Source organism: Cervus canadensis, chromosome 1 (assembly GCF_019320065.1).
Source record: "Cervus canadensis isolate Bull #8, Minnesota chromosome 1, ASM1932006v1, whole genome shotgun sequence".
NCBI classification, from domain to species: domain Eukaryota; kingdom Metazoa; phylum Chordata; class Mammalia; order Artiodactyla; family Cervidae; genus Cervus; species Cervus canadensis.
The window spans coordinates 91,347,035-91,360,994 of NC_057386.1; the positions used below are offsets into that span (position 1 = coordinate 91,347,035).

General features: G+C 36.7%; 1 long non-coding RNA gene across 2 annotated transcripts in view; it reads right to left on the reverse strand.

Moving 5' to 3' along the window:
• The window catches only part of LOC122453035, a 283,162-nt gene that overhangs the window by 142,650 nt on the left and 126,552 nt on the right, over positions 1-13,960 (reverse strand). The window lies entirely within an intron of this gene.

A 13,960-nucleotide genomic window follows, 5' to 3' on the forward strand; every position in this document is an offset into this window, starting at 1 on the left:
TAATAGAAAAATGTATTAAAACAAAAATTAACAACCTGGGTTTATTCCAGGAATGCTGAATTGTTGGAACATTAGAAAAGCTGTTAGTATAAGTCACCGTATCAATGTGTTAATCACCTCAATAAAAGCAAAAAATACATTTGATGATATGTCACATCCATTTTAGAAACCTTCTTAGTGAATATAATAAATGCTATTGACCAGACACCTAAAGGTAATATACTCTAATGAGGAAAAATTGATATACTGTCTCTGTGGTCAGAAAAATTATTTAAGCATACATGTATATTTTATTCAACCTCTTGTATATTTTATAATAAATTATGAAAAAATCAGATGTAGATTGCATGAAAATATTTGCAAGGACTAGGACAGATAAATGAATATTAACTAGGACACATAAAGAGCTCTTCAAGTGAATAAGTAAAAGGTAATAAATAGAAAAATAGACTAATAATATAAACAGGCAATACAGAAAATAAGTAAACTGAGTGGTTAATAAAAACACTTAAACATTTTTTACTTCAATCAAACTAAAGAGCCTCTTGACGAAAGTGAAAGAGGAGAGTGAAAAAGTTGGCTTAAAACTCAACATTTAGAAAACTAAGATCATGGCATCTGGTTCCATCACTTCATGGCAATTAGATGGGGAAACAATGGAAACAGTGACAAACTTTATTTTCTTGGGTTCCAAAATCACTGCAGATGGTCACTGCAGCCATGAAATTAAAAGACACTTGCTCCTTGGAAGAAAAGCTATGACCAACTTAGACAGCATATTAAAAAGCAGAGACATCACTTTGTCAACAAAGGGCTGTCTAGTCAAGGCTATGGTTTTTCCATAGGACTGATGCTGAAGCTGAAACTCCAATACTTTGGCCACCTGATGCGAAGAAGTGACTCATTTGAAAAGACCCTGATGCTGGGAAAGATTGAAGCAGGAGTAGAAGGGGACAACAGAGGATGAGATGGTTGGATGGCATCACCAACTCAATGGACATGCGTTTGAGTCAACTCTGGGAGTTGGTGATGGACAGGGAGGCCTGGCAAGCTGCAGTCCATGGGGTTGCAAAAAGTTGGACTCAACTGAGCGGCTGAACTGAACTGAACTGAATAATCAAAAAAATCCAATTAATATAATAACAATATAGCATTTTGGCTCAATCAAATGGGAAAAACTCTAAATGTTTTATTTTTCAAATTACAGAAAACATGACCTATAGCAAACATGGGTAATATTTACATGGGTAAAGATTACTATCTTTGGATCATGGAGATGTCTGGGGACATCTCCTTTTATAATATATAGCTTTTATATTGTCTTGATTTCTGATTTTGAAGTAATTTTTAGTCAAAAATTTAAAGTCATTTTAATATAGCTTTACAAAACATTTTGTCTGAGGATTCAGAGACTCAACCTCGAATCCATGTTCACTTGCTGTGTAAGCTTTTTGAAACTTACACACTTTCTAAACCTCCATTTTTTCACTTATTGAACAGGAACCTTATTATCTATTTTGTGATTATTTGTAAGAATTAAAAGGAAGTGAAAATAGGAAATATAAGCTCAAAATATAATGTCTGTCCAAAAGTGGTCTTCTACAAATGTTTTCCTTTATTTTCTATAAAATCAAATTATTAAGAGCAGATTGTTTCACATTACCTCAACTTTCAGCATCTCATTTCATCATTCATAAGATGAAGTGATACTTCATACACGTGCACCAGGTAGCTGTGTGAGTCTAATATGAGAACCACCTTGGCTGCCCATTTCATTTGGAGCCAAAGCAGGTTCTCACAGCACTGGAAAAGGCCCTTCCTGAGCTGCCCTTTTCCCTCACAACCCTCCCTATTACTTCTCCAACCTCACTCTCCTCACTTGGTCTCAGAAACAAAAGAATTCTTGCTGCCCCTTGAACTTGCCAAGCAAGTTTCTGCTTAAAACCTCTGCTTAGAACACCCTTAACTATTAAAATTGTAACACTGCTCACCGAGCGAGTCACTCTCGAATCCTCTTAACTTCTCTACTCATTTATTTTTTCCATAGCATATATCACCCTCTAACAGACTACACAATTTGCAATTGATAATTGTTTTTTTTTAATCTTTTTTTTTCATTTATTTTTATTAGTTGGAGGCTAATTACTTTACAATATTGTAGTGGTTTTTGCCATACATTGACATGAATCAGCCATGAATTTACATGTGTTCCCCATCCTGATCGCCCCTCCCGCCTCCCTCCCCATCCCATCCCTCTGGGTCTTCCCAGTGCACCAGCCCTGAGCACTTGTTGTTTATAGTCAAACTCTCCTGGCCTCCAGATCAACCCAACAAGGACTGAGGCTTTTGCTTTCAGTGGCAAAAAATCCACCTGCCAAGTAGGAGATGCAGGTTCAATCCCTGAGTCAGGAAGATCCCCTGGAGAAGGAAATGGCAACCCACTCCAGTATTCTTGCCTGGAAAATCCTATGGACAGAGGAGCATGATGGACTACAGTCTATGGGGTCTCAAAGATTTGGACATGACGTAGCAACTAAACAACAACAACTCCATGTAACTAGAACAGTTCCTAGCATATAGTAGGTACTCGATAAATATTTGTTGAATGAATGAATGTATGGGAAAAACCCACACTTTGGGGGGAAAAAAAACATGACCTTAGAGCTTAAGCAAGTTAAACTTTTGTTGCCCAAGTAACTCTTGACTTAACTTTATAATTTATAGAATTACAGACAATTTTATAAATATACATGCAAAAGTATTCACAGAAATAATCTCTAAAAATAAGAAATATTGACATTCATAGTTATTCAAATTAACTCCAAATACAAAATAAAACTTGTGGTAGAAGATGAACTTTTCTTAAGGAATTGTGACATATGTCAAAGTGTAGCTCTGTTTCAGAATCCCTTGCTATCAAAAAACAGAAGAGGTTCAAGACGTATAGAACCAGTGATGTTATAAATGTGTCATGACAAATCCCCCAACTCGTGTCCCAGGTTTCCCGGAATAGTTGTTATCTGCTGAGTCCTAGATCAGTATAGTATTTCCAGAACATTCTCTAGATAGTCTCTGTAATAAGTGCATTGGATTTGTGTCCTGTAGCCACCCAGTAGGAAAAACACACTCACAAATGTTTTCCAGGGTGTTGCATCTTTCTACAATAGTTTGTTTACTTGACTAAAAATAATACATATATATGTATGTGTGTGTGTGTGTATATATATATATATATATATAATGTGTATATATATATATATATATGTATATATATGTATAGCTATTTTCCATGTCAAATAACATTCTGAACCGTAAGTATACAAATAAATTTAAATAGGACAATCTACTATAATTTTAAACAAGTGTTTGAATCGCGTCCCAAGTTTGGGACAAAGCTGGTGGTGATGACTCAGTCACACCAGTTGCCGTGTGGCAGGGAGAGCCTGTGACCTCCCAGCACACATGTGGTCACTTAGGCACTGCTCTACCATACCCTGTCCTCTCCAAGATCCTGCAAAAAGTCCAAGCATCTTGATCTTATTCACTTACTCTGCTTCTAACAGCTGTGACAATTAGAGATGCCCTCATGGTTGAATCAGAACATTTTCCAGTCAACAAAGTAAACAATAGTGAAGCAATTTGACTTAGAAAACTTTTCTGGTCTGAGATGTATGCTTTTCTAGGTTCAGACCTCTGAGAAAGGCACTGACCATAGGGAATCCAGGGAAACTATAATCTAGGAAGGATTTTAGAAAGAACTGACTGGTAAACTAAACATCTTTATAAGGCTCAAACCCAGGAAATGTTTTTCACCCTACATGGTTCTCTGTAAATCATGGTTTTAATTAATTTAGGAATTAAGTGTCACATTAAGTGAAGTAGCAAGATAAAAAGGAAGTAAAAGTTGCATTCACTACTCTGGGTGTGTTTAGAATCTCGTTTGAGAGAAACAACATGAACATTTATATCTTACATACAATAACATCTGAATAATAGTTTCTAAATAAATCATAGAGGTGTTCAACAGAAAGAGACACCTAAGTGGTATAGAGTGTTTTGTGAAGGGGCTGGAGTGGAAAGCAGGGAGAGAAGGCTTTTCCATGGTAAGGTGTGGATAAAGGGGCAGAGAGGGGATAGGTAGGCTGGGATCCTACTGATGTAAAGGCTGGTGCTTCCGAGATAAGACTCATGTACTCTTAGCCTGACCTTAGCTTCAGGGAATTCCAGCCTCCTGCCAGTGATTGCTTTGTTTCTATGGTATATGCACATATGTCAGCTGACCTTTCCCGGCGGTGTATTGACATAATCTTCCTTATCTCCAGCCAAATGTCCAAAGCAACTTCCACTCCCAGATTCCCAAATCCTTTAAATGGTAATTATGACCCCAGAGTGAAATATTAGTACCTTCTATTAGTTATGGGACCAGTTCAGCACACTTATTTCTTTTCTCAGATAAGATAGAAAATAAATGTTCACTATAACAATGGGTTTGATCTAACCAGCTCACAAAGGAAGTGAGGGAAAGGCAGCCCACTGTGGCGGTCAGTAGCCAGGACTCCGGAGCCAGACTCCTGGGCTTAGAATGTGGGCTATCCCACTTCCTGGAGACCTGACGCTGGGCAGATCTCCACACCTCAGTGCTCTCATCTGTCAGATGGAGATAATAATGGTACCTCACACTTTGGTTGGGAGGATTAAATTCTTTAATGCCTCTAACGTACTTTGAGCAGGGCCCTGGATAAGTGGTCATAATACTACTATTAATAACATCAGCCTTATTACTGAGTGAGCTTGGAAAAATAGTCATATGGCTTACACATAGGCAGAAAAAGCACAAATCTCGTTCCATAGGAGCCTTTTCCATTTTTAAAATTTATGATGTTAGTTTTGTTGGCAAAAGTAATTTCTTTAACATGGGTCTTCAGCACATGCCAGCCAAAAGCTAGGATTCAGAGAGAATGTTATGCCACTGAAAAACCAAAAAACAACCTCTCAAACTGTGGATGGACCATCTTGTGGACAGGGACTGTGGTCATCGCCATATAGACTGATCAATACGAAAGAATATTTTCAGAGGTTGTACAGAATCCTAAGACCATTAGGCAACTGGGACTTTGAAGAGTTTCTTATCATTGTACCTAACTTGGGGGAATAAAAAGAATTTTGGAGGGGACTTTTTCTGGCTCTCTAAACTGAAGGTGGGGAAGAGTTATTTCCAAGGGAGTTCGTCATTCAGACACATACGTCATAAGCACCTGTAGCTCCAGAGTTGTGTCCTGCAGTGGTTGTGGGGAGACCGCTAACTACCCACCAAATATCTGTGCTTTTACTTCCCTTGTGTGCAGTGTGTCTGAGAAGCCCCTGTCCAATAAGAAACTACATTTTCCAACACCTTCTACCTTGGGTGAGACCCTGAGACCCAGTTCCACCCAGTGGAAAGTGGACAAAGCGCTTTTCCGAAAAAAAAAAAAAAAATTCTGCAGAGAGACTCTGCCCTCTCTCTCTCTTCTCCTGCCTGCAGGCTGAATTTGAGACTGAGTGTGACCATGGACACCAACTATTTCCTAAGCCTGATCCTTATGTGCTGCACGGAGTATATCCCCAGCCACAACTTAGACCTGATATGAGCAAGACATAAATTTCTATTATGTTAAGCCGCAAAGAATCTGGGCTTTATTTGTTTCAGCAGCTAGCATTACATTACTAATAAAAGGGTATAAATTAGAGAGCAGCCCTTGCCCAGTCACAACGATGGCCAAGCCACAAGGCATAACTCAACATTTGAACACAGCCTTAAAAAAGCAATGGGCATGTAGATGTCTCATTAGATGGTTCGATGAGAAAGTATCAGGCTACTGTGAAAAGTTACCAAGCAGTTGGGTTTTATTGTCTTCCAATGCAATCTTCAACTACAAAGCTTACAAGAAGCAACTAAATATTCACAAATATAAGCATGTTCCAGACCAATGAGGTTCAGATAAACTTGGAATAAACATCTAAATGTCTGGGTGCTTCTTTAGAAACAAAATAAATCTCTAACCCTTTTGAGGCCTTTGTGTTAATAACACTGTGTTAATATAGTGGTCATGAGATGAAATCATCTGTAGCAAGAGGAGTTATAAAGCAGTAGCTGTAAAATTTCTCAGTAGAGGGAGAAGTTGTTGGGTCTTCCTCCTCTTTGTAATTAGTTCTAAAGATTTACCTCATACCAGCCTTCACTACAAGATAAACTCAATTCTGCATGACTTTTTTAAAAAAGATACAGAAGAGAACCTGTCAAAAGCAATGATTAGAGTTAAGACAGTTAATATCTGATTTTAGTTAAAAAAATGCTGAAGAATTTAGCAGATTTAATGCTACAATAAATAATTATTATACAAGACTGATGGCTGCAAAATCTGGTGAAAACATGTCATCCACCTTCCTTTGTAGACCCTGTCTCCATATAAATGCTTAGTAAAAAGTCAGATCACTTGAAAGGAAGGATTTTTACTGTCCTTCTGCTAAATCAGCTTTATGAGCCATTTGCTCAGCTTCTCCTGTGTCTTGTCAGGCATGCCCTGTGTTTACCATACTTGTCAGCATTTGTTCTCGCCTTTCACTCAGTCATACCTTTTAATGCATTGACAGCTTCCTTCATCAAATTTAATGGCCTCTTCCAGACCAAGGGATAATTGACTAATCAGACCTTCTTATTTGCTATAACCCTAAGGAGCCAATTTCTTAGCAGTTCCTCAGATAGTTCAAAGCATGTCCCAGACCTGTAAATGATCGCAATGCAGAAATCATGAGGTATTTGTCATGCCCATGAAGCAAACGCCTGCACAGAGGCGTTTTCAATGACCTTTCATTGAAAAAAATTCCACCTCCATTCTCTTTATCTTCCCCTTATTTTTCAATGCAAATTGGTGATTTTTTTGTAAGAACTCATATATTATTGAAGACTATCCTAAGATTTAATTAGCATACCATTGAGAAGACAGAAGTTTTATGGATATTTTGCCAATATATGCATAGAAAAACATTTCAGACTTCAAATGTGTGGTATTTTATTTCTAGAGCACAAGAAAAGCTCCAGTTTTCTGACAAGAAAACACAGAATCAGATCTCCACCACTGCTGTAAGTGCACATTTATTGTTTTATGCTCCCTAATTCTGCTAACAACCTCTCAAATGTGTCCTAGATGAATCATATCCCTTCCCCCACTCTCCATCCACAGAATTCACAAAAAAATTGACATCATCTCAAGGATGTCGAAGGATGGTCTGAACAAAGCACTGTATCTCACTAGTGATAAAAATGCATTTAAGTCACCACTTCATCTTTGTCCATAGTAGCGTTCATAAAAATACATATATTTTCCATATATATCATAAAATATATTTTTTTCTTTCATATATGAATACATGAAAGAAAGTGAAAGTGAAGCTCAGTCATGTCCGACTCTTTGTGATCCTATGGACTGTAGCCTACCAGGCTCCTCTATCCATGAGATTTTCCAGGCAAGAGTACTGGATTGGGTTGCCATTTCCTTCTCCAGGAGATCTTCCTGACCCAGGGATTGAACCTGGGTATCCCGCATTGTAGGCAGACAATTTACCATCTGAGCCACCAGGGAAGCCACATATATATATAATCATGCCACATTGAGACAAAAAATGAAGCTACCCATCGCCAGAGACGACTAGCCTGGGTCTCTGGCTGCCCAAGTCCTGCCTTGCTACTATGTCCAGCACACATACAGCTCATTCAAGGCACATTAGTATTTTTACAGCACTATTACAGTGCTTGGGCACAACTGAAATGCTAGATTAAGGGAGGCATTCACAAAAAAAATCAGACCAATTCAAGATGATGATATTTGATTCCTATTTGGGCTACAGGAAAGCAGAGTCTCTATTTTTCTATGGATGTGCTAGGACAATGATGTGAACCCGGCAAAAGCCAGGACAACTCTGTGGCCAAAAGATGGTGACCTCATGTGAAATGTCACAATGAAGAGGAGACATAACTTAGAACATTTCATTTACATTGGCCAAAAAATTACATTTTACACTTAAGCCACTTTCAGTGATAGACAACTAAAGTTGTAATCGAACAGAGGTCTGTATATATCATATCTGTTCATCTGTGGTCTCCCTGGCTGGACTATAAATTTGTTGAGGGAGGAGCTGCATATTGGCCAAATTTATATGCCAAGAAAAGAGCATGGCCCATATGATGAGGTACTCCATCAGGATACACGTTTGTTAAAATGAATGTAAGAATGCGTATTTCCAGTTAAAAACCATGAATGGAATGGAATCAAGATTTGGCCTATTACAATGCATAGCCTGCTGACCTTAAGAAATTGGATGCCTTGGAATACAACATGTAGAGGAAAAGAGAATTAGTTAAAGAACTTCACCTAAAAATTGTATTTGCCAAATTCATTTTTCAGTCATTCAAATCTGCAAACCTTTCTATCCAAGTCAAATGGCCTTAAGGTTAAAGTAAACAAACAAATAACAGCACCAGAAATGCTAAAACTGTAACCTTTCCATTCTGTTTCCTGGTAATTACTTATTATGTTCCCTATATCACACAATCTAATTGCTTCCCTTTTTTTTATTGTTTCCTCTCCTAAAAGAGAAATCAATTTTTATTTCTAAATCTTGAACATGATGGGCAGATTTTCAGACGACCAAAACAAACCAATGCACAAGTCAAACGGGATGAATCTAATTTTTAGACTCTCTGCTTTGGCAATCTCCATGCATGATCTGTAGTGAAATTATAGTGGTTTGCTTTGGCAATTTTGAAGTTTATTCAAAGGTAAATCAGGATAAATTGGAACTGACTTTCTTTCACAAACAATACATTGAAGCTCAGCTGAGAATTTAGGAATGAGGTCCAACTGGAAGATTCCTGGTGTTTTGAGCAAAGCAGGATGTCATTTACAACGCTCTGAATATGTTGATTGGATGGCAGACTAAAAGGGGGAAAATATGAGATAAGTTTCCAACCCATAGATCCATAAGCTTAGCCCCCATGACTGTTCTTTTAGATATGTACCAGGCATCCCTGAACTGTCTTCAAGGACTTCCTGCCAGAAAAGAGTATAAAGCCCTCAGATTTCACTTCTTCAGTAAAGAGGTCTCCAACTCTGGACTGTTATCCTCTAGTTATCATTCATCCACTTGAAAAGAGAGTCCCATGCTGGGTGAGTTAATGAATAAGAAGTCTCTTCGATCCCAAAGAAAGCTCAAGCAAGACTTTCCCCCCTCTGTTTCCCATGCTATAAAGGATACCATCTCACTGGGAAAGGAATATTAGACAGGCAGTGAAGGACTCTAACTTCTGGTCTCCTCCATGTCAAGCTAGACAAAGACCTTCCTTCCATCTTTCTCTTACCAGAATATTTTTTTTAAATTGTGTTTTTTATTTTTTTGTCTTTTCTCTTTTTCTTTTATTTATTTTTAAATTGAAGGATAATCAAAGGATAATTGCTTTATAATATTTTGTGGTTTCTGCCATACATCAACATGAATCAGCCATAAGTGTGTGTGTGTATGTGTGTGTGTGTGTATATATATATATATATATATATATATGATATGTCCCCTATGGGAGAGGGTCCATCTTTCTTTAAAACTCTCTTAACTTCAGTTTATATATTGATCAAACAAGGATGTGCCTCAAAATCTACTTTTATGTAGTTCAGTGATTCAATAGCATTAGTACAAAGGAGCTGAAGACATCTAAGACCAAGCTGTACATCAGTATTTATTTCTGGAATGTTAACAAGCCTTCTCATTGGGGTTCACTTTGGTTCTGTACCAGTACATTCCATGTGCCCAATCACATGAGGGATATGCTCCTGTTAGAGGCATGGAGTGGTGACAGAATTAGGGGGAAAGTACTCAATTTAATGAACTTATACACAAGGAGCCTAACTACCTGTTTATAATAGAATTTACTTACCAGTTCCTGGTAAAACATCTCCCAACTTCTCATAAAATTATCTTTCTATACTATGAAATTAATGGAATTGAAACGTAGGACCAGCAATCAAATAGCTAACAGATTATAATCAGAATTTCTATTGATAAGCTTGATAGAACTAGATTGAAAAAATAATAATACAGCTCACTTAGCTTACATTGCTTAAAGTAGGTAGAAATCCTTCATCCTTGCCACACTGACAGTCCTTGGTATCAGAAATGAAACAGCAGAACTAAGCAAAAAATGCAGGGATGTGTCTTGCTCCTTGAGATTGCTAGAGTACTGCTACTACATACCACCTTGAGTATCTCTTTCTTTATAGCTCTTCCACAAGAAACTGGAAACCCAAAGAGTAACAGGGTAAGGAGCTTGACAGGAACATGACATACTGACATTCATGTCCAGATCTTGCCATTAAAGAGCTATCCAGAGGAATAGAGAAAAGAAGAGCTATGATGACAAATATTATGCTTCTTTTTTTTATACTAACTTTATCCAAGCAGAGCAGTGAGGGTATCAGAAGCTCCCATTCATTTGAAAAACACTGTTAAAGTCTAGAAGTATGGGTAACTGATCTTGGAGTGTATCATCTATTTATGAATTGTGAAAAATGACATACTCAGAACTCAAAAGAAAACTGAGTAAGGCCAAGAATAGATCATACACGTTCATTGATGGCAAATTAATACTGGCATATATTAATTGAAAAAGAATAAAATTAAAATATGTACCTGAGGATAATGAAAAAATTGGTTAAGGAGAAGAAAATATAAAAAAAGATTAGCCAAACTCTGAAAATGACTAACTGAAGGAATCCAACCAGTAGAAAATTTCAGAGAATTTTATTCAATGTTAATAGGAAAAATATATATATAACTGGTATGTGAAAAATGCTTAAAACTATAGAGAGGAGAGACTGAAATGATAATACTGTGAGAAGAGAATAAGGAGAAATTAAGAGACATTAAAGAGAATGAGGTGAGAAGAGATTGCAAAGAAACAAAAAAATGGAATATTCAAAAATGGAAAAAGATAGTCTTTTCAATAAGTGGATTGGGAAAACTGCACATCCACATGTAAAAGAATGAAACTGGACCTGTATCTTATATCTCACACAAAAATCAACTCAAACTGGAGGGAAGACCTGAACATAAGACCTGAAACCATAAATGTCCTCGAATAAAACATAAGAGGTGTCCTCCTTGACAGTGGCCTTGGCAATAATGTTTTAGATATGACACCAAAAGCCAGGGCAATACAAGCAAAAATAAGCAAAGGGTACTACATCAAACTAAAAAGCTTCTGCACGGCAAAGGACACCATCAACAAAATGAAAAGGCAGCCTACAGAACAGGAGAAAATACTTGCAAATTTTATATCTGATGAAGGGTTAACATCCAAAATAAGGAGCTCATACGACTCAAAAGCAACAAACAAACAAACAAACAAAAATAACTTTCAATTAAAAAATGGGCAGAGGTACTTAAAAAACATTTTTCCAAAGAAGACATACAAATGGCCAACAGATACACGAGAAGGTGCTCAATAGTACCGATCATCAGGAAAATGCAATCAAAATGCACAATGAGCTATCACCTCACACCTGTTAAACTGGTTGTCATCAAAAACCAGAGATAATAAGTAACAGTGAGAATGTGGTGAAAAGACAACCCTTGTGCACTGTTGGTGGGAAGTACATTGGTGTAGCTATTATGGAAAATGATATGCAGTTTCCTCAAAAGGATAAAAATAGAACCACTATATGATCCAGCAATCCCACTTCTGGGTATATAACCAAATGAAATGAAAACAGAATCTCAAAGAGATAAATGCACTCCCATGTTTATTGCGGTATTATTCACTAGAGCCAAGCTGTGGAAACAAACTGTGTCCATCAATAGATGAATGGATACAGAAGATATGATATGTGTACAATGCAATATCATTCTGCTTAAAAAAAAAGAAAAGAAAATCCAGCCATTTTTGGCAACATGGATGGATCTTAAGGGCATTATAGTAAATGAAATAGGTTAGAGGAAGACAGCTACTGTATATCACTTACATGTGGAATCTAAAAAAGTCAAACTCATAGAAGCAGAGACTAGAAAGGCTGAGAGGTTTGGGGAAAGGGAAGATGTTGGTCAAAAGGTACAAACTTTCAGCTATAAAATGAATAAATTCTGGTAAATACATAGCATAGAGATTATAGCTAATAATATGGTATTATACACTTGAAAGTTGCTAAGAGAGCAACCATTAAATGTTCTCACCATAAAAAAGGAATGGTAATTATGTGACATGATGCAGGTGTTAGTGCTATGTTAGTAATCATTCTGAGACATATAAATGTATCAAATCAATATATTTTCTGTAGCTTAAACTTACCCAATATTATATGTCAAGTATATCTCATCAAAGCTGAAAAAAAGCAATATTTAAATAAAATGAGTACTGGAATCTATGGGGCTTCCCAGGTGACACTAGTGGCAAAGAACCTGCCTATCAATGCAGTAGACATAAGAGATGTGGGTTTGATCCCCGGAATGCTACTTCGATCCCAGTTTGATCCATGGCAACCCACTCCAGTATTCTTGTCTGGAGAATCCCATGGACAGAGGAGCCTGGCAGGCTACAGTCCACTAGGGCACTAAGAGTCAGACACAACTGAAGCAACTTAGCACACATGCACTCTTTGGAGTTTATATTTGTCTTATAAAAAGCTAAATCAATGACATGGAGGACAAAACTGAAAAGTCCTTCTAAACTGCAGAGAGGAAAAAACAAAATATTTGGATTTTGAAGATTAAGAAAAAATTCTCAATAATCCAAGATGACATAAAATCATAAGCTATCAATAAACAAAAATTGGTGGAGTATCATACCTTTTACCTGTTACATGTAATGCCAAAGGCAATAGATTAACATTCTAGAGGATTTTAGGGGAAAACATCTTAATCTCTTAACTGAGGTTATTAATAATTAATTGTATTTCATAACTGAAAATAAAATAATAAAATATGTAAGTGTTTAAAAATATATTATCCACCAACCCTTAAGGAAATATTACTTGAAGGCACATTATTGCTAACTGAAAGTTGAGTCAAAATTAAATATTTAGTATCAATATTTTAGGACATGGCCATAACTTTGGGGATCATTATGAATCTGCCACACTACAGTGAAAGTAAAGAGTAAAATTCCATTCATTAAAAGAAAAAAAGAAAAGCAAGTTTCAAGTTGGTATCAAATTAAATTAATTTCTCTTTAAAAATAAAACTTTATTAAAGTGATTTGCTTTTTAAGAAATAAATCCACATGGAATGAAAGAATGGGGGAAAAGGTAAACCAAGTTTTTAGAATCAAGAAGTCAGAAGACTGATGGAACTTTATATAAGAGATTCAAGACAATAAGGAGCAAAGCCAGCGTTGAGGATCACTCAAGAATAACACAATTTAAACTGGAAAGTCTCTGAAAAGCTTTCGGATGCAGCATAATCTGGTAACTTCAAAACTGGAGTGAAGGATGTAGAGTTAAAATAAAATGAACGTTGGAAGAAAGGTTAGTTGATTCCTTAAAGCTCAAGATGCATTCTCCTACTCCATGACTTTAGGTAGTGAAGAAATCCCAAGTTTTAACGTGTGGAAAAGGTAAAATAGAAATTATTTGGGTAGGATGACTCCAGGTATAAACACTTGAGCACCTAATGAAAATATGGAATTATCTGACATGCACACTGTCATTAGCCCTTCTAGCTCACACTGCAAAGAAGTTTGAAGCTGGCAGTTTCATTCGCATACCCGATGCTTCCAATCACTTTTTACTCCCCTGCTCATAATCATGACCAGATATCCTGGAATTACCATTTGAGAAGAACTTCTCCAACACAGATTAAACCAATCAAAAAGAATAAAATAAATTTGGAAGGAATGGAAACTATGCAGGAATATTTTTAAGATAGTTCTTCTGAGGAAAAA